This window comes from Lactuca virosa, chromosome 7 (assembly GCF_052849685.1).
Source record: "Lactuca virosa cultivar CGN04683 chromosome 7, Lactuca_virosa_CGN04683_v6, whole genome shotgun sequence".
NCBI lineage: Eukaryota > Viridiplantae > Streptophyta > Magnoliopsida > Asterales > Asteraceae > Lactuca > Lactuca virosa.
Genome location: NC_136432.1, coordinates 130,234,898 through 130,261,345, shown reverse-complemented (window position 1 = coordinate 130,261,345; position 26,448 = coordinate 130,234,898). Strand labels below are relative to the sequence as shown.

General features: G+C 36.8%; 2 pseudogenes; both read right to left on the bottom strand.

Annotated features, from left to right (window-relative positions):
* Positions 1 to 4,708: 4,708 nt before the first annotated feature.
* On the bottom strand, positions 4,709 to 5,235 carry LOC145124729 (17.9 kDa class II heat shock protein pseudogene; annotated as a pseudogene).
* A 19,747-nt stretch (positions 5,236 to 24,982) lies between these two features.
* Positions 24,983 to 25,474, bottom strand: LOC145124877 (17.9 kDa class II heat shock protein pseudogene; annotated as a pseudogene).
* Positions 25,475 to 26,448: the final 974 nt, after the last annotated feature.

Below are 26,448 nucleotides of genomic sequence, written 5' to 3'. Positions count from 1 at the left end.
AGCCAAATACAAAGTATTTTATTAAGTTTTAAACTTATTAATACAATTCAACGATTTCCACGTTTAGTATAATATTCAGATATCTTATCCCTTTTGTACTATGTTGAGCATAAGGGACGCTCTTATTTTGGAAATCTAATTTCATAGTTTTCAGAAAGGTTTTTACAAAGCATTTTCCGTATCATTTCAAGTAAACTATAATGGGTATAGTTTGGGATAATTCAATATACAGCTTTTACTAATTCAGATTTCATGCATATAGATAAACTATGACAGATTTAGTTTATGGTATATATTTTCACAGGAGTATAATATATAATAATTATTTAAGGATGATTATTACTTTATACTGTTTTCAACGGATCTAAATGTAAACTAGGTTATACAGAATTGTGAGGCTCTACCTCGAACCTCTACTCTTAGGAGTACTTCATTAAATCCTATCCTAGTATAACCAGAGTCTCCTGGAGGGAGAGCGTGAGATTTGTGAATAGATCTATTCGGGACTGACAATCCCACACCTGAACTGCTAGCTACAGTTAGGCAGGCATGCCTGGGGTGACAAATGTCATTTAACCGACGCCTGAAGAACGTCGAAAAGGTCGCATTTGGTCATATCAAGTATGGTTATACGACTCACAAATAAGTATAAACTAATCTTTTTTTACAGGATTTCATTCTTCATTAGTTTTATTTTAAGTAATAAAACTACTTTCATATATACTGATAGTAATCAGAGTTTCCAAAAGTTCAATGCAATGACGATATAAGTATGGTAAATACTTGTACCTTTCAATCTAGAACGGATAGTTCAATAACCTGCTTTTAGGGAAACTATAGGATTTTCCCAGGATAACACCTGCATTTCTAAAAACTGACAGTTCATCATTCAACTAACGGATATTCATATGCATTCCATGACTCCTTGGCTTATGCATAACTTGTATGAACCTGGAAGTCATGGAAGGAATGGGTTTTAGTCATACTTTTCATAAGAAAATAAAGGATTTTCTTGAGGAACACTTTTCAAAAGAATCAAAGAACATTTTTCTCCAAAACTAAATGCTTATGAACTCACCAGCTTTATGCTGATACTCTTTCAAAATTGCTTGTATTCTCAGGGAATCAGTAGATAGGTACCTTCCGGGCATTATAAAGAAGTCGGAGCAACTAAGATTATGTCTTTATATTTACCTACACTCTTGATGTAATCAAATCAGATTTAAAACCGATGTAACCTTTTAAAATTTTCGTGTATTCAATGTTGGGTTGTGTTTACTATGCTTACTATGATATAATTGTTGTGATACTACACATGACGTCCTCCACCCCAGAACGTTTCCGCCGTTCCGGTTTTAGGGTGTGACATCTTCAGATAGCCATAACTTTCACATGCAAACTCCGTTTTCGACATTCTTTATATCTCTGGAATCCTCTCGACAAGATCTGCAACTTTCATTAAGGTCTCAACAGCTAAATCTTGCTCTAACAAAAGTTCATATTTAGACCGATTTAGACTGTTAAAGTTCGTGTGAAATTCATAACTCCTTCATACGAACTCCGTTTTCGTCTGTCTTTACATCGACGGACTCTAAATCACGATATCTTTAATTCTCATCTAGATTTTTTTTCTAGCAATCAACCGATTTCAATTTCGATTTCTTTGTCCGTATTGTTGTGTTGAAACTTTGAAAAATTATAACTTCTTTATATGACATTAGATTTGGACGTTCTCTATATGCACACTCTCGGTTTTACGATTACTACGACTTTTGTTTATATTACTTAGGCTAATAAGAAATCTATCTAAAATTCATTTTTTATGATACGCATATTTGTGTCGGTTTAATCGCGAAACTTCGAAGAAGCATAACTTCTTCATATGAAGTCGAATTTCAGAGTTCTTTATATATACATAATCCTTATCACATGTACTATAAAATTGGTTAAGATTATTTATCCTAAATGATCTTCTATCAAAATGTCATTTTTATCGTTTAATATATCTTAATTGTCTTGCTCAATGTTACGGGCGTTATAGCTAAGAACTAAAGAGAAAACCTACTTTATATAATTTTTTTGTAAATAGTAGTAGTGGTGAAGGTGAAATATAGTAGTGTTGGAGGGTAACCAAATTAATGATGGTTGAGGGCATGGTTGTTAAAATCGCGATCTTGATTGTAGGATCGTACGATCCTACGTATGAAAAACGATCCAGATCGTATTTGGGGTAGGATCGCAGGTAGGATCGTAGGATCGAGATCCGATCCGATCCTACCTTACCTTATTTATTTATTTATTTATTTATTTTTGCAAATGAAATTTTTTTACCACTTTATGTCTTTTATCCTTTACCAATTTATCATTTATCATTTATCATTTTGTATTGTGACTTATGACTAATATTTTGAAATTTTTATAAATTTTAAACGAAAAATTGAATGTTTGAAATATTTTTCATGATTAAAAATTATAAATTAAAATTAAAATTTATTTTGTGGGATCTTAGGATCCCGATCCCGATCTTGCAAACCCAAAAACGATCATACGTAGGATCCCGATCTTGACAACCTTAATTGAGGATAATCAGAAGAGATAGTTGTGTGGTAGGGTGGGATGAGATGTGGTGTTGTGAAACTCATTATTTAATTTTGCCTAATGTAAAAAAAAGTAATTAATTTTTTTTTAAGAAGGCAAATAAATCAATATAAGTGGCTTAGGGACCATGTTTGCAGTTTTAAAAAAGTATAGGACCATAAATATAAGACAAGGATTAAACTTACAAATTTAAAACTTAGAGGGATCATTTATATAATTTTATCTAAAATAATGGACCAAAAAATGTAATCTAAACAAACAACGAACCAAATCTGTAATTTGCTTTTTTATTTACTACGACTCTCAAATGTCAAGAGCACTGCCTAAGGCTGAAATTCTTTACCTACCACAACCAAACACATTTAAATACATTTAAGGGCAAATGTCATATTAACCCATCAAACTTATTGTGTTTGTTTTAAAAGGTCACTAAATTATATTTTTTGCACTTTAAGGGAATGAAGTTTAATGTGACCGGTTGAAATGGTCATTTAACCCGTTATAAGAGGTTTCAATGCTAAGTCGTACAAAAAATTGTGAGTTGGATGCGAAGTCACTATTGTTTGGTTTCATTTACTGATTTGTCAGACCCCTCTCCCTTTTCACTCCTCTTTCTCGTTGAATCAAAGAAGTAAATTGAAATCTCTAAACTAAATAAAAATTGAAACCACAATTTTGGTTATGATTTGGATAGAGGTTGAAGACGATGATGAACACACAACTAATTAAGAAAACAAAACCATAAATTGTGAAGAAGTCCAAGCAGTTGTAGATCCGTTGGGAAATCACCACTACCTGCTTCTCCTCCAGGCTCGTTTCAGAGGTAGAAGGAGTTTCAGATCTACTGGGAAGTCCAAGCATTCATGTTTTGAAATACTTAATCGCTAAAAAATTAATGTAAACAAATCCTCAAGCTCCAACCGCGTCACCGCCTTCCACTGCGCAGCCGCCGACGGGGCTTTTGCCTCCATTGAAACCATGAAATTTTTACTTGATGCAGGCGCCTATGTTGGTTTAATAGCTTGCGACATAAACAAACCCGACGACTTGATAGTAGTGGTATCAAATCCTCCAGGCGAAAAGGTTTAGAGATATTGTTGAAGGGTTTGAGTTTTCAGTTTATGATTCCACTGTCTCAGCCATCCCATGCCTAAATATCATCATCTCTTAGTTCCAGCGAGATGGTTCGATTAACTCCAACCAGAATACAACCCTATTGGCTCTCGGTTCAACCCCACCTGCATTAATCTCTCTCCATACTTCCTGCTTCAGCCTCTTTGATCCACCCTGTATTTTCCTCTAATTGCGATCTACACACTGTTGTGTGTGTTCTTGTTACTTCCCGATCCAGAAAACCCACAAATAGGTTTTTTCGTAGGTTTCTTTGTAATTTTTATGTTCAATTTTAGAAAAACAATAAAAGACATAAAAACATAAATCAATTTTTCAAAATGAAAATACTGGTTTGGTAGTAAATGATATTTTCTGTGTAAATTTTTATCTGGAGAAGATGAAAGTTTGTATATTACCTTTGAATCCGGTTTCAGGTTACATAAGGGTATTTTAAAACAGAGAAATGTAAGTTTGTTCCTTTAATGTGCAAAAAATAATAATTTAGCGACCTTTTAAAACAAACACAATAATTTTGATGGGTTAATATGACATTTGCCCTACATTTAAATAGTAACTTACTTATTTTAATTACCATAGGCCTTATAATCCAGTGGTATCCGGTGGTGGTTTTTTTTTTTTTTTTTGAGGTCAAGGGTTACAAAAAAAAACTTGTTTTAATTTTTAAAAGCATTTAAATACAGTGAAAATAATTCTCAAACTGATTTGATTTTCGATTTCATTCGTTTTACTTGATTAATACAAGTCCAATCAAATGAATGTGTCGCTTCATTACTTCGTATATACATTTTCTTTCTGCAGGTGCACAAAATTGACACACATTGTTACAAAGAAACCCATTTTAATTTCATATTTAAATTTCTACAAACCGAAGTAAAACAAAACAACCAAATATTGATTTCAGAAACCAACAATCGTAATTGATTATAACTACCAAATCAAACTAACAAGAGCAAAAGAACAAACCATTACAAAAAACAGAGCAAAACAACAAAGAGTAGATTCTGTTCTTCAAGCAACCTGGACCTGAATCGTCTTTGGCTTCTTGGGCTCCGGAGGTGGCAGTTTCTCCACCGTCACTGTAAGCACTCCATCTTAACAAATCGCAGATATCTTCTCCAAATTGGCATTTTCCGGCAACGCAAACTTCCTCATAAACTTCCCGATCCTCCTCTCCATCCTCACGTACTTCACTCCTTCCTTCTCTTCCTGATCATGTTCCCTTTTCCTTTCTCCACTTATCACCAACACATTGTCTTCCTCCACCTGGACCTTGATATCTCCGGACTTCAGACCAGGCATATCGACGATGAAGACGTAAGAGTTGGGATACTCCTTCACATCGGCCGGAGTTGCAGCCATTGCTCTGGCGTCACGGACGTAAGCGCCAGTAGGTCCGGCATTGCTTGATTTGTTGTTGGTGGTGGTGTCGTCGGTGGCTGCAAGGATATGGTGGAGGTTGTGCAAAAACGGTGAATCGAAACCCATTAGAGTACTGATGTCCATTTCGCTTTCTGTTAATGACTTTTTTTTCAAAATTCGAGTGCAATTGAAAAATAAAGTACTAGTTGAAATGTTTTGTGGTTGCAGAATGCCGAGTCAAACATCTTGAAGGTGGATTTATATGGTAGAGCCTAGAGGAAGAGGAAGGAAAAGTAGTTTCTAGAAAGAAGGGGAAAGAGGAAACCGAAATGAGGAGCTTCTAGCAGCTTCTTTTTATACGGGAGAATGAGGCTTGTCCATATCCAATACCCGCTAACTCTGTCTTTTGTCATAAAAAATCTTAGGTGTTGTTTGTTTTTTCGAAACGAAAATTCATGAAGTCTGCGGACCACCTCTGCAATCCTCTGTAGCAGAAGAGGTGGAACAAATGGTTGCAGCCTATATTAAGAAGCATGTTTGTTTTTTAACATCTGCAGACTGCTGCAGTAAACTGAAATTTAAATAAACTAATTTTATAAACTGAAAATAGTTCTCAACACCGAAATTTAATAATTCTAGTCTTAAAACATTGAAATAATAATAAAAGGAACATGTAAAAAAACAAAAATACAAAACTTTTAAAAAAAAAACTTAAAAAAATATAAAAGAAGCTAATAGTTTTATTCTAGAAAAAAAACAAATTTTAAAAAACATTAAAAAAGAAAATAATAAAAAAATTAAGAAAGTATTGCAAAAGATGTCTACAAAGTTCGTAAAAAATTACACATGTTAAAAAAGATGCAACTGAAATTGAAAATATTATTAATAGAAACGGTAAAAAAAAATGAAATTAAAAAAAATCGTGGAAACTATAAAAATAAATTGTATCACATCCATAAATAAAAATTTAAGAAAATCAAAGTTTAAAAAAAAATAAGTTATACAAAAATTCTTAAAAAAACACTTGGAAAAAATGAAAGCTGAAGAGGTTAGAAGAGGCAAGTCAAGGGTTGCGCCACGCAGCACACGCGCAGAGGTTTTGTAATCTGAAGTCTTCCAAAAAAACAAACTGCTGCGAGAGGGAAAGTGATGCGCGTGTGCTGCGCCGCGCAGCAATAAGTGGTTTGAAGAGGTTTTTATAAAAAAACAAACAACACCTTACTCGATAAAAAATTATTTATAATTTTATATTATTTAAATAAATACTTTAATCAAACAAAAACTTCAATGGTGGTTCCTATCCTTTTGTTATTTTTATTTTAATTTGGTTCAAAAAAATTTGAACTTAACATTAGGTCCAAAGCAAAGCATGAGTGGATAAAGGTAAATTTTGATTTTGTAGATTTACGAAAATAACAAAATGATTAATATGTTTTTTAGAACAACCAAACAAAAATGATTTAATAATCACTTTTCAATTTCTTTCATTTATTTATTTATTTTATTATTATTAAAAGCATTAAAACACAAACCATTACTAGAAAAAGACAATTAGAACACAATAAATCTAGCATGGTTAATAAAAAATATGCATTATTTATATAAATCTAGCATGGTTAATAAAAAATATGCATTATTTATATGGTTTTATTGAGCTTTGTGCTTTATAAAACAAATTGAGCATGAATCTATTTTCTCTACAGATGATCCTTCTAAATTTTTTCGGTCATCACCTCCCTACGCTATCGCTTTTCCCATCCTCACCACAACCACCAAAGCTTCATCTCGACTTCCCAAAATCACACTCCCTTTCTTGTAATTTTTTTAAGGTTGCTAGGTATGGTTCGAAAATGGCGCGGAGGAGGCTGAGTTGGGCTTCCTCCATGCCGTTGAGCTACTTGGAACACCGCCCAATCATAACGCGTGGACAATTCGACGCAAGGCCACACGTATGGAGGTCAATTCAAACGGTCAAATGGACGGTCAATTTTTGAAAAAAAAAATATTTTTTTACCTCTATAAATATAATATCCACTTAATACTTTTAAACACAACTACCATTTTGCCTATCTATTTTATACAAATTTCCAACATATTTTATATTATAGATCTGTTTGACTCGTCTTCCAATGATGATGATGTGTTAAACAGTATGATATACGAGTATTACACTAATGAAGTACAAGAAAAGAATGAAGCCACTCTACGAACAAGAAGTGCGAGGTTATACAGAAATCGTGCGGTAACACACGAACGTCTATATCACAATTACTTTGTGGATAATTGTGTATACAACTCAAAGGATTTCAAACGAAGGGTTCGTTTGAGTATGTGTGTTTGTACATATAGTCCGATATTTTTCTTGGATGCTTCATTTCATCACAAGAAATATCTCTAGATCATTCCATTCGTAATCGTTGGCTTTCATCTTAAAATTTTCCATACTGTTCTTTTTTTGCTTTCCCAATTTCATTTCTTTAATTTTTTTTTCTGCTTCCTCCATAATTTCAACCTCCCTATCACGAGACGACTCAATCACCATGCACCACTTAGCTTTTCTTCAACTAAGTCAGACTATCTTCGATGATCTAGATATACTAATGAACTTAGAAAGCAAGAGACACGACAAGGGACACTTCAGGTATGAAATAAAGCTTCTATTATAGAACTTAACTTCTTTACAATGCAACTTCTCGATGGTTTGGACAAATGAGCCCTCCCCTATTTATAGGAAACTTACACCTCCTCAAAGGGAAGTTTCTAGGTAACGTACATTCTCGAGTATTCTAGATCGTTCTTACAAGATCTTTATTTAGATACAAAGTTCTATAAGATTATATGTTATACTTTAGTGTCCTATAGAATTCTAGGACGTTCTAGGTTCTTCAAGATTGTGATTACTAGTTCCACCGTCTTCTGGATTGGTCTGGAAAATTCTAGAACACCGTCTTGTGATACCCTCCCCCACTGAAATCCTTGACGTCCTCGTGGCTACATTGTCTGTTTGGATTACGAATCGGCTTCCCAGCAGGTAATGTTTCTATACTCGACGACAATGAATAATGGTTGTCATCTCCTTGTCATGTACTGGATATCTTCATTCTGTTTCGTTTAGTTTTCGACTTTCGTATGCCACAGGATGGTCATCTTGTATTAACACCCCTCCAATAGCAAAGTCAGAAGCATTAGTTTGTACCTGGAATGGCTTAGAATAGTGTGGTAGCTTCAATATTGGTTCTTCAATGACAACTTTCTTCAGGTCATCGAAGGTCTTTTGGCAGTTTTCCGTCCATTCCCAAGCTACTTTTTTCTTTAGGATGTATGTCAATGGTGCGGCTTTAGCCGATGTCACACCCCCGAACCAAACGGCGGAAACGTCCGGGGGCTTGAGCGTGACTCTATTGTTGTAGTATCATCACAGAGTATATAATTGAAACGTAACATCATCATCATCACACATGTAATATAACAACATTCATTGTTTACATCGAGTATTGTATTTGAATATTACATGCCAAAATAATTAAAGTCTGATGAAATAGAAATATAACAAAACATCCATTAGTTTGTTCGTCCCAACTTGCTTCAACGGTTTCCTGAGAATACAAGTTAATTTAAAAAGGTCAACATAAAAATGTTGGTGAGTTCATAAGCATGTTTGAGAAAATGATTAATATAACTTTGTAATCACAAGAAAATCCTGTATTTTCTTAAAATAGTTTAGTATGTTTATGTCCGATCTGGTATCAATGCATGTGTGTTATTGATTAATAGAATCCCAAAAGTGAATGAAGAGAATGTAAATAGAATGCCCCCAGACAACCCGATGTTGCCTGTAAAAGAAGAAAAGAGAAAGCTGCCGTACCAACCCCGAGGTTGAGTACCAGTGTGAGTAAGTTTCCGAGTAATCCAAGAGAAAAGAGAATGGTCTTCTGCAAACTTCATAACGTTAATTCCTCTAAGTGAGCCGTCATAACCATACTAAATAATGACAATTTCGCCTGTCTTGGCGTTTGTGAACGCCGATGGAAAAATATAATAAGGTTATAGTCACCCTAGACTAATGTAGTCTAACTGTAGCGAACAGCTCGGGTGTGGGGTGTCATCCCTATATAGATCTATACACAAAACCCCGCTGTCCCTCCAAGAGACTCTGATTATAACTACAAGCTACGATCATACACTCAATAGGTGTCAACCGACAAGTCTCACTAGATCCTTAATCGAATTTTACGCTTAGAGAAACATATAAACTCATTCCGGGCCCAATGAATCATGTCTGCCGACCACTGAGTCTCATTAAACACGTAAGTCATTTTCAGGCCCGAAAGAAATGAGATTATATAACATGGGCCCAAAATATATGTAAAAGGACAACTAAGGCCCATTTCACATGTAAGGTATTTATAGGCCCAAATAGCACGCAAATAGTATCCAAGGTCCGTCGCGCATGTTAATGGGTCAGTGAGACCCAATAAACAAATAACTAGTATTCAGGACCTATCAAGCATATTAATAGGCCTCTAAGGCCCAATATTATACGAATGGCAAAATTAGTCTGTTTGTTATTTTATTGCTAGTATTAGTCAAATTACTTACCAAAATAGCATAAAAAGCCCACTTTTTGTAAAAATGACATTCTTGGCCCAATAAGCCAAAAATTTACAATTAAGGCCCAATCTTAGTAAAAATAACACTTTTGTCCCCATTTTGGTCAAAACTTGTATTTATGGCTAGTTTTTGGTAAAAATAACATTTCTAACCCATTTTTGTCAAAAATATAATTTTTCGCTTGATTTTTGGGAAATACACATTTTTATGGTTTTTGACTTTTCTGACCCGGTTGTTGGAAAATTTGTAGAAAATCATCGTAAGTCGAATTTTGGATCCGTAAACTCTGGAAAATTTGACTTTTTTGACTTTTCTCGACTGGTTCTTCAACGAACAGGAGATTCTCGTTTATTTCGATCTCTTCTAAAGAAATGACAAGAGTTTCATCTGATAAGCACTTTTTAAAATTCGAGACGTGGAACACGGGGTGTACATTGCTGAGCTCTGAAGGTAGTTGCAGCTTATAGGCTACCGGACCAATTCGGGCAAGAATCTCGAACGGTCCGATGTATCGCGAGTTCGGTTTTCCCCGTTTCCCAAAGAGGATCATTCCTTTCCAGGGAGAGACTTTCAATAGCACTCGATCTTCGACTTGGAATTCCAGAGGCTTTCGCCGTTTGTCAGCATAACTCTTTTGTCGATCTCGTGATGCTTGGAGTCGAGCTCTGATTTGGATTATCTTTTCAGTAGGTCTCTCGAATGATTTCAGGTCCTATAAGAGTGTTGTCGGGTGATTGTCCTTTTGCTAGTTGGGTGTCACCTACCTCATCCCAACATAGAGGCGATCTACATTTACGTCCATAAAAAGCCTCAAAAGGAGCAACCTTGATGCTCGTGTGATAGTTATTCTTGTATGAGAATTCAATCAAGGGCAAATGGGTATCCCACGACTTTCCGAAATCAATCACACATGCTCGGAGCATGTCTTCGAGCGTTTGGATGGTTCGTTCGCTTTAGCCATCGGTTTAAGGGTGGTAAGCAGTGCTCATGTCTAGCTGTGTTCCCATAACCTTCTGAAGTGACTGTCAAAATCTTGAAGTAAATCCGTTATCCCGATCCGAGATAATAGATACTGGTACCCCAGGAAGTCTCACGATCTCTTTTATATAGGTTCGAGTTAACCTTTCCATCTTGTATGATTCCTTCATTGGCAGGAAGTGGGCAGACATAGTTAACCTAATGACGATCATCCAGTTAGCGCCTAATCTAACTTTTGCAATAATAAGCTTCGTCTTTTTGACTTCGAGGTTTTTATTCATTCCCCACAGTGTTTCTTTCGCGGTATTCCCCGACTCGATGCCTCCAAAGCCGACTGTAGTTGTTGACTGGGTTTGTTCTTGTTTTCGAGAGCAGACGAGTACGTTATCGATGAAAATAATTAAAGGGTTGTCTAAGAATGAGTGGAGAACTTGGTTCGTGGGGTCCATGAATACCACGAGGGAATTCGTCAGACCACAAGGGCATAACAACGAATTCGTAATGACCGTATCGAGTTCGGAAAGCAGTATTTGGAATTTCCTCTTCTCGGACTCGAAGTTGATGATAGTCGGTTCTTAGATCTATTTTAGAGAAATAACTAGCTCCTTGAAGCTGGTAAAATAGGTCGTCAATCCCCTGGAAGTGGGTATCGGTTTTTGACGGTGAGCTTATTCAATTCCCTATAATCGATGCACATTCCGAAGGATCCGTCTTTCTTCCTGACGAACAAGACTGGAGCTCCCCAGGGTGAGAAGCTTGGTCTGATGAATCCTTTGCTCAACCATTCTCTTAATTGACTGGATAATTTCTGAATTTCGGCGGAAGCTAACCTGTAGGGTGAATTGGCAATTGATGTGGCTCCTGGTATGAGGTCGATTCGAAATCCAACCTGTCTTTCTGGGGATATTCCCGGAAGGTCTTCAGGAAATACATCCGGAAATTCGCATGCCACTAGGATGTCTTTAATGTTTACTTCTTCCTTGGCTTCATCACAACATGAGCGAGGAATGCATAGATCTTCTTGTGCAGGCACTTCTGTGCCTTGATGCATGAGGTAAGACGAAGATTGGCGCCGAGTTTATCGTCGTAGAAAATTAGGGTTTCATGATTGGGGAGGTGAAGGTGAACGACCTTCTCCTGGCACATAATATCTGCACGGTGAGGGCTTAACTAATCCATGTCGGTTATCACATCAAAACTCCTAATACTTACTGGCATCAAATCTATTTGAAATGAATGGTTGTTTAGTGTTAATGTGCACCCTACGTAAACATCTTTGGTTGTTTAGGTTTTCCCATTATCCATCTCCACCATGAAGGCTTCTTTTAGCTTCCGGGGTTGTTGTTTTAGTAAGTGTTTGAATTTGTTACTAACGAAGCTTCGCTCAGCTCCACTAACGAATAAGATGCAAGTGAAGGTGTTGTTAAGTGGGAACGTACCAGTAACAATAGTTGGGTCTTGAATTGTCTCACCTTAACCCGAAGTCAAGATCCTTCCTGATCCTCCTGCCCCCTGGTTGTTGACTTTGGGGCAATTGCGTCTGAAATGGCTGGTCCCTCCACATCTGTAACAAGTGTGACTAACCCCAACATTATTGTCGTTGTTATTGTTGTTGTGGTTATTGTTGTTGTTGTAGTTTGGCTGTTGGTTCTGTTGTGGTTGAGATCTGCAGTATCGGGTGGTGTGTCCTTTCTTGTTGCATCTATTGCAATACGGCTTCCGGCAGGCTCCTTTATGATGGAAATTGCACTTGTTGCATCTTGGAAGACTTCCAGCATATGGTCTTGCTGGTGATGATGTAGTAGGTGTCATGGTCGCATGGACAGCAACAACATGTTGTTTCTTCGAGGACCCTTTAGTTGGTTGTCCCTTCCTCTTACTCCTAGACTCTCTCTTCCTGCTCTTCAGCTTGGGTTTTGGAGTGTCTTGATAAGCTATCACCCGTTGGGTTCCACGGTCGTTACTTTGGCTGGAGTTGTCGACGTTATCTCAATCTCTGTTGGTGTTGTTTGCGTTGAGTTGTGCCATAGCAACGGTTACGGCAGCTGTTACAGCAGCTTGGAATGTAGCAGAGTCCATCTGCAGGATTGGTGTCTTACGGGTGTGCTTGTTATTTCTGTGGGATGACATTTTTTGTTGCATGATGATAAGCAACATCGTAAGTAACGATGCTCATTTCTGGTTGTACTCTATAAACTTCGCGTTTTGTCGTATGATTCACAATGTTTCAATCTACATCCCTATGATGTATTTATGGTAGTAGGTAATCGTAGTTTTGGCACAAATATTAAGTCTGTCCATAGAGTATATAGGTTGTTTTGGTTTCGAGATCCTTGAGTATCTAGCGGTTTCGGGGGTTCGGTTGTGCATATAAGTGGACTCATGCAATAACACGAAATAAGAAGAACAAATAGTTGTTTCATTAGTGAGTACCATCCTAGTACACGAAAGAGAGTCATAACGGATAGTAGTGGGGGGAAAAGCTGATCCTAATTATGGCGGAAAGTGTCTGGTGGTGGTGCTGATGAAGTGGATGCACCCTGGAGATAAGCTACTTATCGCTCGGTGTCTCGTAGTCGTGCCTCCCAAACTGACTGTCTCGCTTGGAAGTCCCCGATCATTCCCTGTGTTTGTCTCTCATCTCTCTCAAAAGCAGCCCACATTTGGTCCGTTTGATTTGGGGTGTCCTGAGCTTGGTTGCCAATGTCCCGGGTGCGCCGGACCATGTCCGAGAGGGCCCGGTCAGCTGGTCCCCCATGACTAAGATCGAAAAGACCTCGGTTCATACCGTAGGGCGGTCGTATCCCCTACTGGCGACTCCACCTCCTAATATCGACTGCCCATGGGGCATGGGGCCATCGGGGCCCATACGATAAGCCGGTACTCTGGCCCTGTATGGAGGATTGATGACCTTGGACTCGGCATCCGAGTCATCATCGTCATTGCCCTCGAGGTCTTCCTCTTCGAGGTCCACCACTGGCTCAGCTGGTCCATCTGCAAGTTCTTCTTCATGTTCCTCCTCTGGTTCTTCCTCTGAGTCAAGCCACCCTGCATTCCCCTGACTAGGGAGATAGGGGTCTCCTGGCTAATGATACCTGGCCATAGAGTCTGTACGAAAGTGTATAAATACTAGAAACAAATAGCACACCAAATACTCCTATAGTATTTTAATTTTGTTTATGTTTGAGTTCCCTAAAAGCTTTTTGGATACGAGGTAAGTTTCTAGATTCATTTCCCAACATGATCACTCCCAGCCACATGTTGGTCGTATTTTGAATAAATATAGTTGATCAGGCTATATTTATCCCTAATACAACTACAAAATTGTCTGGGTTTAATCATGGTGTTCAATTTCCTCCAGAGACTTTTAGTGTTATAGTTTTAATGTACACCTAGGTATGCATTTTATTCAGAGTGTTTTAGTCCCATTGTATTTATCGTTGCATATTCTGTATGATTAGATATGCCAGTTCACTATAAACAATGCTCTGATACCAATCTGTCACACCCCTGAACCAGACGGCGGAAACGTCTGGGGGCTTGAGCGTGACTCCATTGTTGTAGTATCATCACAGAGTATATAATTGAAACGTAACATCATCATCATCACACATGTAATATAACAACATTAATTGTTTACATCGAGTATTGTATTTGAATATTACATGCCAAAATATATAAAGTCTGATGAAATAGAAATATAACAAAACATCCATTAGTTTGTTCGTCCCAACTTGCTTCAACGGTTTCCTAAGAATACAAGTTAATTTAAAAAGGTCAACATAAAAATGCCGGTGAGTTCATAAGCATGTTTGAGAAAATGATTAATATAACTTTGTAATCACAAGAAAATCCTGTATTTTCTTAAAATAATTTAGTATGTTTGTGTCCGATCTGGTATCAATGCATGTGTGTTATTGATTAATAGAATCCCAAAAGTGAATGAAGAGAATGTAAATAGAATGCCCCCAGACAACCCGATGTTGCCTGTAAAAGAAGAAAAGAGAAAGCTGTCGTACCAACCCCGAGGTTGAGTACCAGTGTGAGTAAGTTTCCGAGTAATCCAAGAGAAAAGAGAATGGTCTTCCGCAAACTTCATAACGTTAATTCCTCTAAGTGAGCCGTCATAACCATACTAAATAATGACAATTTCGCCTGTCTTGGCGTTTGTGAACGCCGATGGAAAAATAGAATAAGGTTATAGTCACCCTAGACTAATGTAGTCTAACTGTAGCGAACAGCTCGGGTGTGGGGTGTCATCCCTGTATAGATCTATACACAAAACCCCGCTCTCCCTCCAAGAGACTCTGATTATAACTACAAGCTACGATCATACACTCAATAGGTGTCAACCGACAAGTCTCACTAGATCCTTAATCGAATTTTATGCTTAGAGAAACATATAAACTCATTCCGGGCCCAATGAATCATGTCTGTCGACCACTGAGTCTCATTGAACACGTAAGTCATTTTCAGGCCCGAAAGAAATGAGATTATATAACATAGGCCCAAAATATATGTAAAAGGACAACTAAGGCCCATTTCACATGTAAGATATTTATAGGCCCAAATAGCACGCAAATAGTATCCAAGGTCCGTCGCGCATGTTAATGGGTCAGTGAGTCCTAATAAACAAATAACTAGTATTCAGGACCTATCAAGCATATTAATAGGCCTCTAAGGCCCAATATTATACGAATGGCAAAATTAGTCTGTTTGTTATTTTATTGCTTAGTATTAGTCAAATTACTTACCAAAATAGCATAAAAAGCCCACTTTTTGTAAAAATGACATTCTTGGCCCAATAAGCAAAAAATTTACAATTAAGGCCCAATCTTAGTAAAAATAACACTTTTGTCCCCATTTTGTTCAAAACTTGTATTTATGGCTAGTTTTTGGTAAAAATAACATTTCTAATCCATTTTTGTCAAAAATATCATTTTTGGCTTGATTTTTGGGAAATACACATTTTTATGGTTTTTGACTTTTTTGACCCGGTTGTTGGAAAATTTGTAGAAAAATCACCGTAAGTCGAAATTTGGATCCGTAAACTCTGGAAGTTTGGAAATTTTGTCTACTTTGTTAACAATTTTTCTCATAATTTCTAATGGCCTCTATCCAGTGAGAAATTGATCACCTTCACAGGCTGGTCCGAGATTATTTCAAATATGATAGGCAGTTTTGTAAAATTCGCCAAAAATTGTAGAAAAACGGTATGAAAACGTGAGAGTAGTCATTTTAAAGGTATAAATCTGAACTTTTTGCATTTAAAACAGTTTTAGAAAATATTACCATTAAGGTGGTCAAAACAGTTCGAGATTGGACCAAACTTTTCTGTCAAGGGCTGATTTTTGAGTTTAAGTTATCCATGTTTGTACACAACACTTGTTTTTGCTATTTTAAGTGTATAAATCCCAGATCTACAAGTTTACATGTATTATATGTGATAACACATACTTTTCTCAAGGTTTTTATGTAGATCCAAGTGATAAACTTCATATTCTTAACATATTTTTAGATTTATGAAGTAAACAACACATAATCATCAAATAATTCATAAAAACACACCTAGTCATACATATACACATAGATCTACACAAAACAACTTGTATTCTCCCCTAAAAACAAAGTAAAACCGAAAATAAGGGGGTATGAACTCACTTTGAGGTTTGAATTCGGTTTTGATGAAGGTTTGAGAGGATTTTTGGCCTTGAATGCTCCTTTGGGAAGAGTTTCGAACTTAGGAAGTCCTAGAGAGCTTGAACACGAAATGAAGTGTTTATGAGGAATAATCTTAGCCTAAAATGGAAGGTAATAACTTGTGTATGATGACAACTTACCTAGAGGATGGAATTTGATGAGAAGCTCTTGAAAACACACACCAAGATCACGAAAATTGCAAGGGAAGTAGGGGGATTCTGTCCTTGAGTTAGAGAGGAAAGAATATGTGTTTGATACTTGAAATGAGAATGAGGGGAGTGGTGGTGACTTCTTGGCCGACTATTTAAGAAGGAAGAGGGAAGAAAACTTGCTTGGTTATATGGGAGGTAATACACACTTAGCCTAGATACATGGAAGACAATGCATGGATGTCTTCCATGTAATTATGAGGTGTCAAACACACACAAATCTTTCATTATCTTATCTTATCTTTTCTTTTTCTTTTTTTTAATTGGGCCGAGAATGGGCTAGGAGAAAAGGAAATGAGCTAGTTTGGCCCTCTCTTGTCTTATTTCGAGTTCATGGGCCCAAAATAATTATTTTTCGGCCTATTGAGCCTTTATGAGAGTTCACGGCCCAAAGAAGCCCAATAATGTAGTTTACGGCCCATTAGGGCTATTGAAACTAGTTATGGCCCATCATGGCCCATTAGAAATAAGATGGATTATTCTAGGCCCATATGACCCAAAATACCCTAATTTCATGGATGTGGGTCCAATTAGAGCCCAAAGTAGTTAAATTGAAAGTTTATTGGTCCATTAAGCCCAATAAGAGGATCCTAGTCCATAATAACTTGAACCGGGATTTCTAGGGTTTTCAATCCATATGAAATGTGTTTTATTAGGTTTTGAACTTAAATCAAGAGTTTGGATTCAAATGGATGGTTTCATGTTAGCATATAGCATGATATTCACTTAGAGTACAAGTTTTTACAGTAGCTGATGTTTACATGGAAAATAGAATTTCCCAGTTGAAAATGCTAGTTGTGACAGCCGAGTAGCTGGATATGAACCTTCAATAATAATTAATTAAGCCTAAGAATGATCGTAGTTCAGACACTTTCTTTGGCACTCCCCATTCTTTGATAGCTCGCACCTTGTCTTCATCCATATGGATCTTTCCATCCGTAATTTTATGCCCCAAAAATGATACTTCAGGTTGTGTGAAGGAACACTTCTCCACTTTTACATATAGTTGGTCTTCCTTAAGTGTTTGGAAAACCGAGCGTAGGTGTCTGATGTGCTCCTCCAACGACTCCGAGTACACCATAATGTCGTCCAAGTACACCACCACAAATTTATCTAAGAACGAATGGAATATCTTATTCATCAAGGTGAAAAATGTAGCAGGTGTGTTGGTTAAACCGAAGGGCATTACTAAGAAATCGAATGATCCGTACCTTGTCACGCACGTCGTCTTCGGTTCGTCTCCATCCGCTATACGCACTTGCCAATATCCCGATCACAGATCTAACTTTGAAAACCATCATGTCTTTACAAGTTGATCAAAGAGATCTGCTACCAAGGGTATGGGGTACTTGTTTTTCACAGTTACCTTGTTTAGTGCTCGGTAGTCGATGCATATTCTCAAGCTACCTTTATGCTTCTTTTGTAATAACATCGGGGCACCAAACGGGGCTTTGGAAGGTCTAATAAACCCAACGTCTAGTAAATCTTTCAATTGTTAGTTCCTCTAACTCCGGTGGAGCCACTCTATAAGGACACATCGCTGGTGGCTTGGCTACTGGTTTAAGTTATATCTCGCGGTCTACTTCCCTTCTTGGTGGTAACTTCTTTGGCAACTGCGGTGGAATTACGTCTTTGAACTCTTCTAGCACCTTCTTAATTTCCTTTAGAACTTCCAACTTGGTGGGTTCAACTTCTTCTTTTAATGTGGCTAGGAACATCATTTCGCCCTTTCAGAGTCCTTTATTTAATTGCATGGCAGAGATGATTCGAGATTCCGTCTTGTTCCTTTCCAAGGGTACGATGTGAATCGTAGAGCCCATGGTAAGACGCATAGTTTGATCTTCAAAAGAAAAAGGGTGTACTTCGTTTAGAAAATCCATTCCTAACACCATGTGATAATCATCCATAGGGACTACTGTTAATTCTATGGTGCCTTTCCATCCTCCTATCTCGATAGGCACGTTATGGGTGACTCCAAGATTGGTTCGGACGGGGAGTTTACTGTTTTCAACCAACCGATCTCTTTTGTTTATTGAATATTCATTTTCTTCTCTTCGTCTTCAGCAAGAAAGTTGTGAGACGCACGTGTATCGACTAAGGATTTCGTGGTCTCTCCATTTACTTTTGTCTTCACGAACATGATGCTTCCTCCCTTCTTCGTTCTTGTTTCTTCCTTAGCCACCGAGTTGAGGAGACGCATCGAGCTTAGTTGTGCTTCGTCCCTTTCTTCATTTTCATCTTCAAAGACCATGGCGTTGAAGCTTTTCTTTTTGGGACAATCTCTGATCAGATGGAGGTCATCACATAAATAACATTTCACCTCCCTATAACTCCCCCTTTGATCGTCTTTCCTTTAAAAGTTGAGGGTTTAACAGCGGGTCTATCTTCCCTTGGTGATGGCCGTGGTGCGACTTTATCTCCCCCACTAGTCCTCCTAGTCGAGGCATCTCTTCGGAAGTCCATTAGGTCTTCCGCTACGACTATAGCTTCATCAACATCTTGGACATTCCTTTGCTTGAGCTCGTTATAAGCCCAAGATTATAGTCTATCGTGGAAATAAAAATAACTTGTCTTTTTCTAATAAGTCAAGCAACTCAAGCATTAAAGCAGTAAATTCTACCACATGATCTTTAATCGAACCAACATGTTTTAATCCCCAAAGCTTATTCATTGCTACATCTTCGGCGTTGTGGTGACATAATTGCTTCTTGAGTTGCCTTTTGAACTCATCCCAAGTATTTATGGTGTATAGCCCCTTTTCTATGTCAACATGCTTCCGCCTCCACCATAGGGAGGCATTCTCACATAGGTATAAGACGAACGTGTCTATCTTAGACTTATCGTCTTTTACCCTGATTGCATTGAAATAGCATTCTACGGACCAGAAAAATCCTTCAAGAAGTTTAGGGTCACGCTTACCTCCGTACTTCAAGGGTTTAGGTACATATGTGTGTGGCGTCATCTTTGTAACAGATCCTCCAGCAATTGCGGCTTTGTAGAGATTTTCTTCAGCTTCTAAGGCACCTATCTTCTCACGAAACTCGTTTCACAAGGTGTTGATCAATACGAGGACTTCTTCCTTGATGGCACTGATGGATTCTTTCATTCCATCACTCGTGTCATTAATGTCACCCACGAACTGCTCCACGGTATCCTTCCACTAAGGAATCTATTGTCTGGTCCCTCTTCTCGGACATTCTTCCTTTCTCTTCGACGACAAGGGGCACGTTGGCTACTTCATTACTTCCTCCTTCCATAGATACAATCTCTTACTTGCACAAACTTTGGGCTCTGATACCACGTGTCACAGGACGACTCAATCACCATGCGCCACTTAGCTTTTCTTCAACTAAGTCATGCTATCTTCGACGATCTAGATATACTAATGAACTTAGAAATCAAGAGACACGACAAGGAACACTTCAGGTATGAAAGAAAGCTTCTAGTACAAAAGTTAACTTCTTTACAATGCAACTTCTCGATGGTTTGGACAAATGATTCCTCCCCCTATTTATAGGAAACTTACACCTCCTCAAAGGAAAGTTTTTAGGTAACATACATTCTCGAGTATTCTAGATCGTTCTTACAAAATCTTTATTTAGATACAAAGTTCTATAAGATTATATGCTATACTTTAGTGTCCTAGAGAATTCTAGGACGTTATAGGTTCTTCAGGATCGTGATTACTAGTTCCACCGTCTTCTGGATCGGTCCGGAAAATTCTGGAACACCGTCTTGTGACATCCCGCTCTATAAGTTGGACGTATAAGTAAAATTTATCTTTAGAATGATCGATATTGTTTGCCTCTAGATTTTATGAACCCGAACCGGAAGCCGCTTTCTTAGCTATACTCCTTCCTATCAATCGACATAGAGGTTTTTCTGCTTCAAGATCCTCCGGCTCATCGTTGATGTTGATAAATGTTCGCCTGTCCGATTGTTGTGAGTGGCTACGCGATTGGGCTTTCCTTGCACATTTTGAACTAGAAGAAATCAATTTGTTCACAAGATGCCATTTCCGACACTTCTTCAACTCATACCAAGCATTAAAATAGGGAAAAGGTTTATGAGTAGGTTAAGATTCTTGGTATTGTTTGAGCGTCACGACGAAGATGTCAACATCGTTAGCCTTATACTTATGTATGTTCTTGAGGTTGTTTTGAATTCCATTTAATTTAGTTTCTTAACCTCATAATTTAGTCGGTTGTCCAATAAACCACTTACTCTATTAGGTCATGGAAGATGTTTCGAACGTTTTCCCAAATAAAATCTTGTCTTTTGAGCATTTCCTTTGATCGAGTATTGGCTAGTCGAAATCTAGGCATTAACTAAATTGGTTTCTTTATTTTCCGTCCAAGTCCATGTTCCTGTTGGATCGTTTTTTTCCCTTTTCTCTTTGATGGTTTTGGTTGATGGAATTGTGTTTTTGGTACTACATCAGGAGAATCTGGAGACGGCTGTGGTTGTGAATGTCGTGGTTGTACGAAAGGATGTTGGTATACAAAAGTGGATTGATAAGGTTGTTGGAATAAACATTGTTGTGTAAAAGGTTGTTGGAAAAGTGGTTGTTGTGGGATAAAGGTGCTTTTGAGAAAGTTCATAAAACCAACTTATGGTGAATTCAAGCTCATATATTGACGTGGTGTAGCGTCCAACGAAACGATACATCAACATTCCGGTTTGGGTTTGTTGGTAGAGTGTTGACATTTTGTTCCATGTATGTGTGTATAATAGAGGGAAAAATGGTGTGAAAAATTGTGTAATGAAACAGTAAATTTATATGTTAAGTTTGTAATAAATAAATAAATTTAATCTTTTTTTACATTCGAGTTGTTCAAATGGTAGTCAAATACATCAAAACATTAAAATCTACACAAACCTTTTCATTGGGCGTTGTCTCTTATGGTAAATACTATGAATGGCCACAACCGTTGCATAATGGCACCATTGGGTGGTGTGCACGACCGTGGCATCCATGCCACGTGGCCACGATAAGTTCTCGTGCCATGTATACCCTATGCCCAAATGATATAATGTAGTTATGACCTAACAAATTATTATTTTTAAATCAAACAATTATTTTTTACATTTTTTTATAACCGAAAAACTTCATGTTATTTTTCTTGGATTTTCAGCGTTTGAAACACATCTAGAAAATTGATTCTCATGGCCTTTGTTCTAGAGTAATCCAAACGTTTCATAATTTTAACGGGCATGATAATTGTCTCATGGCAAAAAAATCAATCAAAGGTGTGTGGCTCAACATTGTCAAGATAAATGAAGATTTGGTAGAAATGGGAACAAATATTTCGGATTTATTCATTCAAAAAATTAACAATCGGAAAAACACGTTGCTTTGGAAAGACATTAGGGGGTCCACTCTCAAAAAATAGATTTTCGAGATTATACATGGCTGAGTAGAAAAAAAATTCCTTGATTAGTGATAAAATTGTTATATGCTACAATTCTCATATCTCTTCGTCTTGGAGTTGGAAATTTCTTTTAGAGGAAAGAGGCTGAATCGAAACAATTGGACGATTTTACTATTGCTCTCAAAGACTCATAACGGGTTCTCAAAATTAGATAATTTGTGGGTTTGGACCGGTAACTCGCAAAGCATTTTTACATCATTTTGATTTCTTGTTGAAAAGGTTTTTTTTTTTTTTTTTTCTTAATAGGATCCCGTGAACCACAAATATGGTCCGAAGAGGAGTCCCTGTGGCTTCTACGCTTGGTATCAAAAAAATGATGGAAGATGTTTGACCATCTTTTCTGGACCTTTAGTTTCTGATTTGGTGTGGAATTGGGCTGCTCGTGGGTGCAATCTGGATAGCAGGCCCATTGGCTCCCTAGAGGACCTGTTGGTGTTTTTGAATTCGAACTCTAAGCAGAATTCGAAGTCTAGGATTCTCGCTGATGCAGTTTTTGGAACAATGATTTTGATAACATGGAAGGCCAAAAACGAGGTCTTTCTTTAGAAAGGAAAAGCTTAATGAAAAAAAAGAAAGAAAGAAACTATTAGATGACATTAAATTCGTTTATTTTTCTGGACCAAACATAGATAAAATGCATAATATAATTTGAATTGATTGGTACATTTCACTCTTCAAAACATGTAGAAACAATGACTTAAAAATGTAATATACTTTTAGATTTGTACACATTTAGTCATTGAGTTTTTTTTTTCGTCCACGTTTACCTGGAATTGTCGGTCATAAACACTTAATGTGTACAATTTAACCAAGTTGAAAGGATAAATATGAACGACAAAAAAACTTAATGATCAAATATGTACAAATCAAAAATTATATTACCCTTTTAAATGTGTAATCTTTGTACTCTTGTTAGCTTTTGTTTCTTTTTAATTTAATACTTGGCAAACTCTAAAAAATTCTAGAAACAACACTCATGAAACACATACTAAAATATAACACATAAAGTAGCCCAAATCTATCTAATTTAGTCATTGTAGCACAATGAACTTATGCGTTTTGTCCGATTTGACCAATTATGTTTTTTTTTGCGCAAAAATGTCATCTAACTTTTACCGTACATGTCAATTAAGCAATTATCGCTAGTTTTTAATCATTCCTCCGTTAACTAGTTATCTAAATTACAGGAATGACCCCTATGATTTAAATTTTTTTCATAGTTGGTCCCTTACCAACTATGTTTAAATTTTGCGACCAAAACCGCCACATTTATGACACTTTAGGGACCAAAGTGTCAATTTCTTATCATGATCTTCCCAAACCCACTTTTCCATCAACACCTGCTTCACAAAACCAACAATTTTGCACAACAAGGTCATCATTTTTTTTTACAATACTATCATCAGATAAATTGTTGTAGTAGTACAGTACCTACGCTCCAATTGTCCAATTCCGACGTACCGTTGTCTCTACTACCCCTGTAGCGCCGACAACATCAGTTGATCGGCTCCGTCTCTCCGCGTTCACAAAGCACAAATGGCTCACCGTACTTACTTCCTTTTCCCTTCTTCGTTTGTATCTTGTGGTAAGTCTAACTTAGTCTCATACGCTAGACTCTTAAGGTTGTTTATTTTAATTTAATCGGTAGATTAGCACTGAAAATTTGATATTTTGTGTTGAATGAATTGATTCAAAACTTTGAATGCTAAAAGTTTGATAGTTCGTCTATCAGCTGCATCTCCTATTAGATTGAATATGTTACTTTAGGTTTTCATAAATGCGATTCACATTTACAACCAAACTCTCAAATAATCACCATTTCACATTTATTTCAGCAAGTTGTTTATCATAATCATAGTCACTTCACTTCTATGCGAAATTAATGTTGCCCTTTGATTCATCATGCTATATTTTACCAGAGATTGTTTCATTGATTCTGTTGATTCAATTATTTTCCTAAATAGAATAGCTTGGTTGGTTGCTGATTGTTAATTGCCTTTTCTTTTGCAAAACATCTTAAAATGGTATCCTTGAAACATCTGAATCAACCTGAAACTAGAATCCATGATGCCAATGCAAATGGAGAAGACGACTTGTATCACAAAAAGATGAACGATATTGCTGCTAAAAAGCAAAAAATAATTAGTTCAAATTGTAGAAATAGTGAAACTTCTACTCGTTGTAAAGAGAGAAATCAGTGTAGGAAGTGTTCTAAAGGTGGTCAGTTGTTGCAGAAACAAAGAAACCAAGTCGACTTCTTTAGTTTGATTGATGATGTCTCACAAGTATGCCCTCTTGAGTGATGAGATAGTTTGACTTAGGCCATCTAGAAAATGATTTAACGGGGAAAAAGATAAGAAATTTATACTTTGGTCCACATAGTTTTATAAATGTGGTAGTTTTGATCGTATAATTTAAATATAGTTGGTAAGGGACCAATTACGAAAGAATTAAAATCATAAGGGTCATTCCTGTAATCTAGATAACTGATTAACGGTAATCTAGATAACTGATTAACGGATAAATGGTTAAAAACTAACAATAATGACTTCATTGGTAAAAGTTTACAAAAAAAAACATAATTTGTCAAATCAAACAAAACATAAGTTTACCCAGTGACATTTCCCGGAACATTACCATTTCGAATGAATGATCACACTGCTTTGTAATTTCGTATATGAATTTTGGCACACAGGTGTCTAGCACAACTTTCCCATTTTAACGGTTAAAAAACGAAGTAAAATATAACAACCAGAAATTTGGTTTCAAAAACCCACAATATATTGATTATAGAAATAACACTAGAAATACAGATCTAAACAACAAACCATTACAGATTGATGATATCAATGAAGCAACTAGTTCTTATGACCAACATTATCGATCGCCCTCGCTAGGATCCTTCTTACACGATCCAGAATCTTTAAAAGAAATTTCACCACATACAAACTCCGTTTATGTTCTTCAAGCATCCTGGACCTGAATCGTCTTCGGCTTTTTGGGCTCCGGCGGCGGCAGTTTCTCCACCGTCACTGTAAGCACTCCATCTTGACAAATCGCAGATATCTTCTCCAAATTGGCATTTTCCGGCTACGCAAACTTCGTCATAAACTTACCAATCCTCCTCTCCATCCTCACGTACTTCACTCCTTCCTTCTCTTCCTGATCGTGTTCCCTTTTTCTCTCTCCACTTATCACCAACACGTTGTCTTCCTCCACCTGGACCTTGATATCTCCGGACTTCAGACCCGGCATGTCGACGATGAAGACGTAAGTGTTGGGATACTCCTTCACATCAGCCGGAGTTGCAGCCATTGCTCTAGCGTCACAGACGTAAGCACCGGTAGGTCCGACATTGCTTGATTTGTTGTTGGTAGTGGTGTCGTCGGCAGCTGCAAGGATATGATGGAGGTTGTGCAAAAACGGCGAATCCAAACCCATTAGAGTACTGATGTCTATTTCGCTTTCTGTTGATGACCTTGTGGAAGGAATTGTAATTATTTGTCATTTGTCTTTGTATGATTATTATTGTCGGTAGAAAATGTGATATAAAGTAGTGTCTAGGATATGAAATAAAGTGTATAACCCTCAATAGTCTAGGGGCTATATTGTAAGTATGTATGTCGTATTGCAATCAAACGATTGCAACTCAATTATGTAATCAGCTCTCTTGAGCCTATAAATAGGGTCTTTGCTCGTATGGAATAAACAAGTTAAGTTTGAGTATATAAGATTTGAGTTGATCTCAAAGTTCTTTCTCTGTTGAAATAGTCGTTCTATTTCTGAATAGCAGAGCCTTATCCAAACATACCCAAGATTATTCATATAATCATTCATATAATTTAAACAATCTATCGTCAATCCATCCCGACGCATCATTCATGTATAATTCTATCCTAATTTTTTATTAATTCCGTCATGTCTCTAATTTTGCTTTCCCCGTTTTATTTCATTATTATTTTCTACATAGAATGCAGGTGCAGAATGGGGACTTGTGCTAGGTCGAATGATTTCTTTTTGTAGTAATTCAGTGCATTCTTGTTTAAATTCAGAACATCTTTTATACTATATGAAATTTTATTTGGAATATTAACTTCATCATTAGGATTTTTTAATAATATTATTATTTCTTGATTATTTCTATTTTTTAAATGATCTAGCGGGTTTTCACTACATACTTCTTCAAGTTTTTTTTTCAGCAATTTCTTTAGCGAACATTAGTAATATACATAGTTGAAAACCAACTTCTTGTTTGATTATTTTAATAAGATCAAAATGTTTGATAATTGCAGTTTTTATAATACCTTTTGTCGGGTGATTGAGACTTATATGATCATTTGTTTGTATAAATGGTTGATATAATTTAAAGAAATTATTTCCTATTACTAAATTTATTCCTGAATCATGTTGATATATAGTTGGAGTTT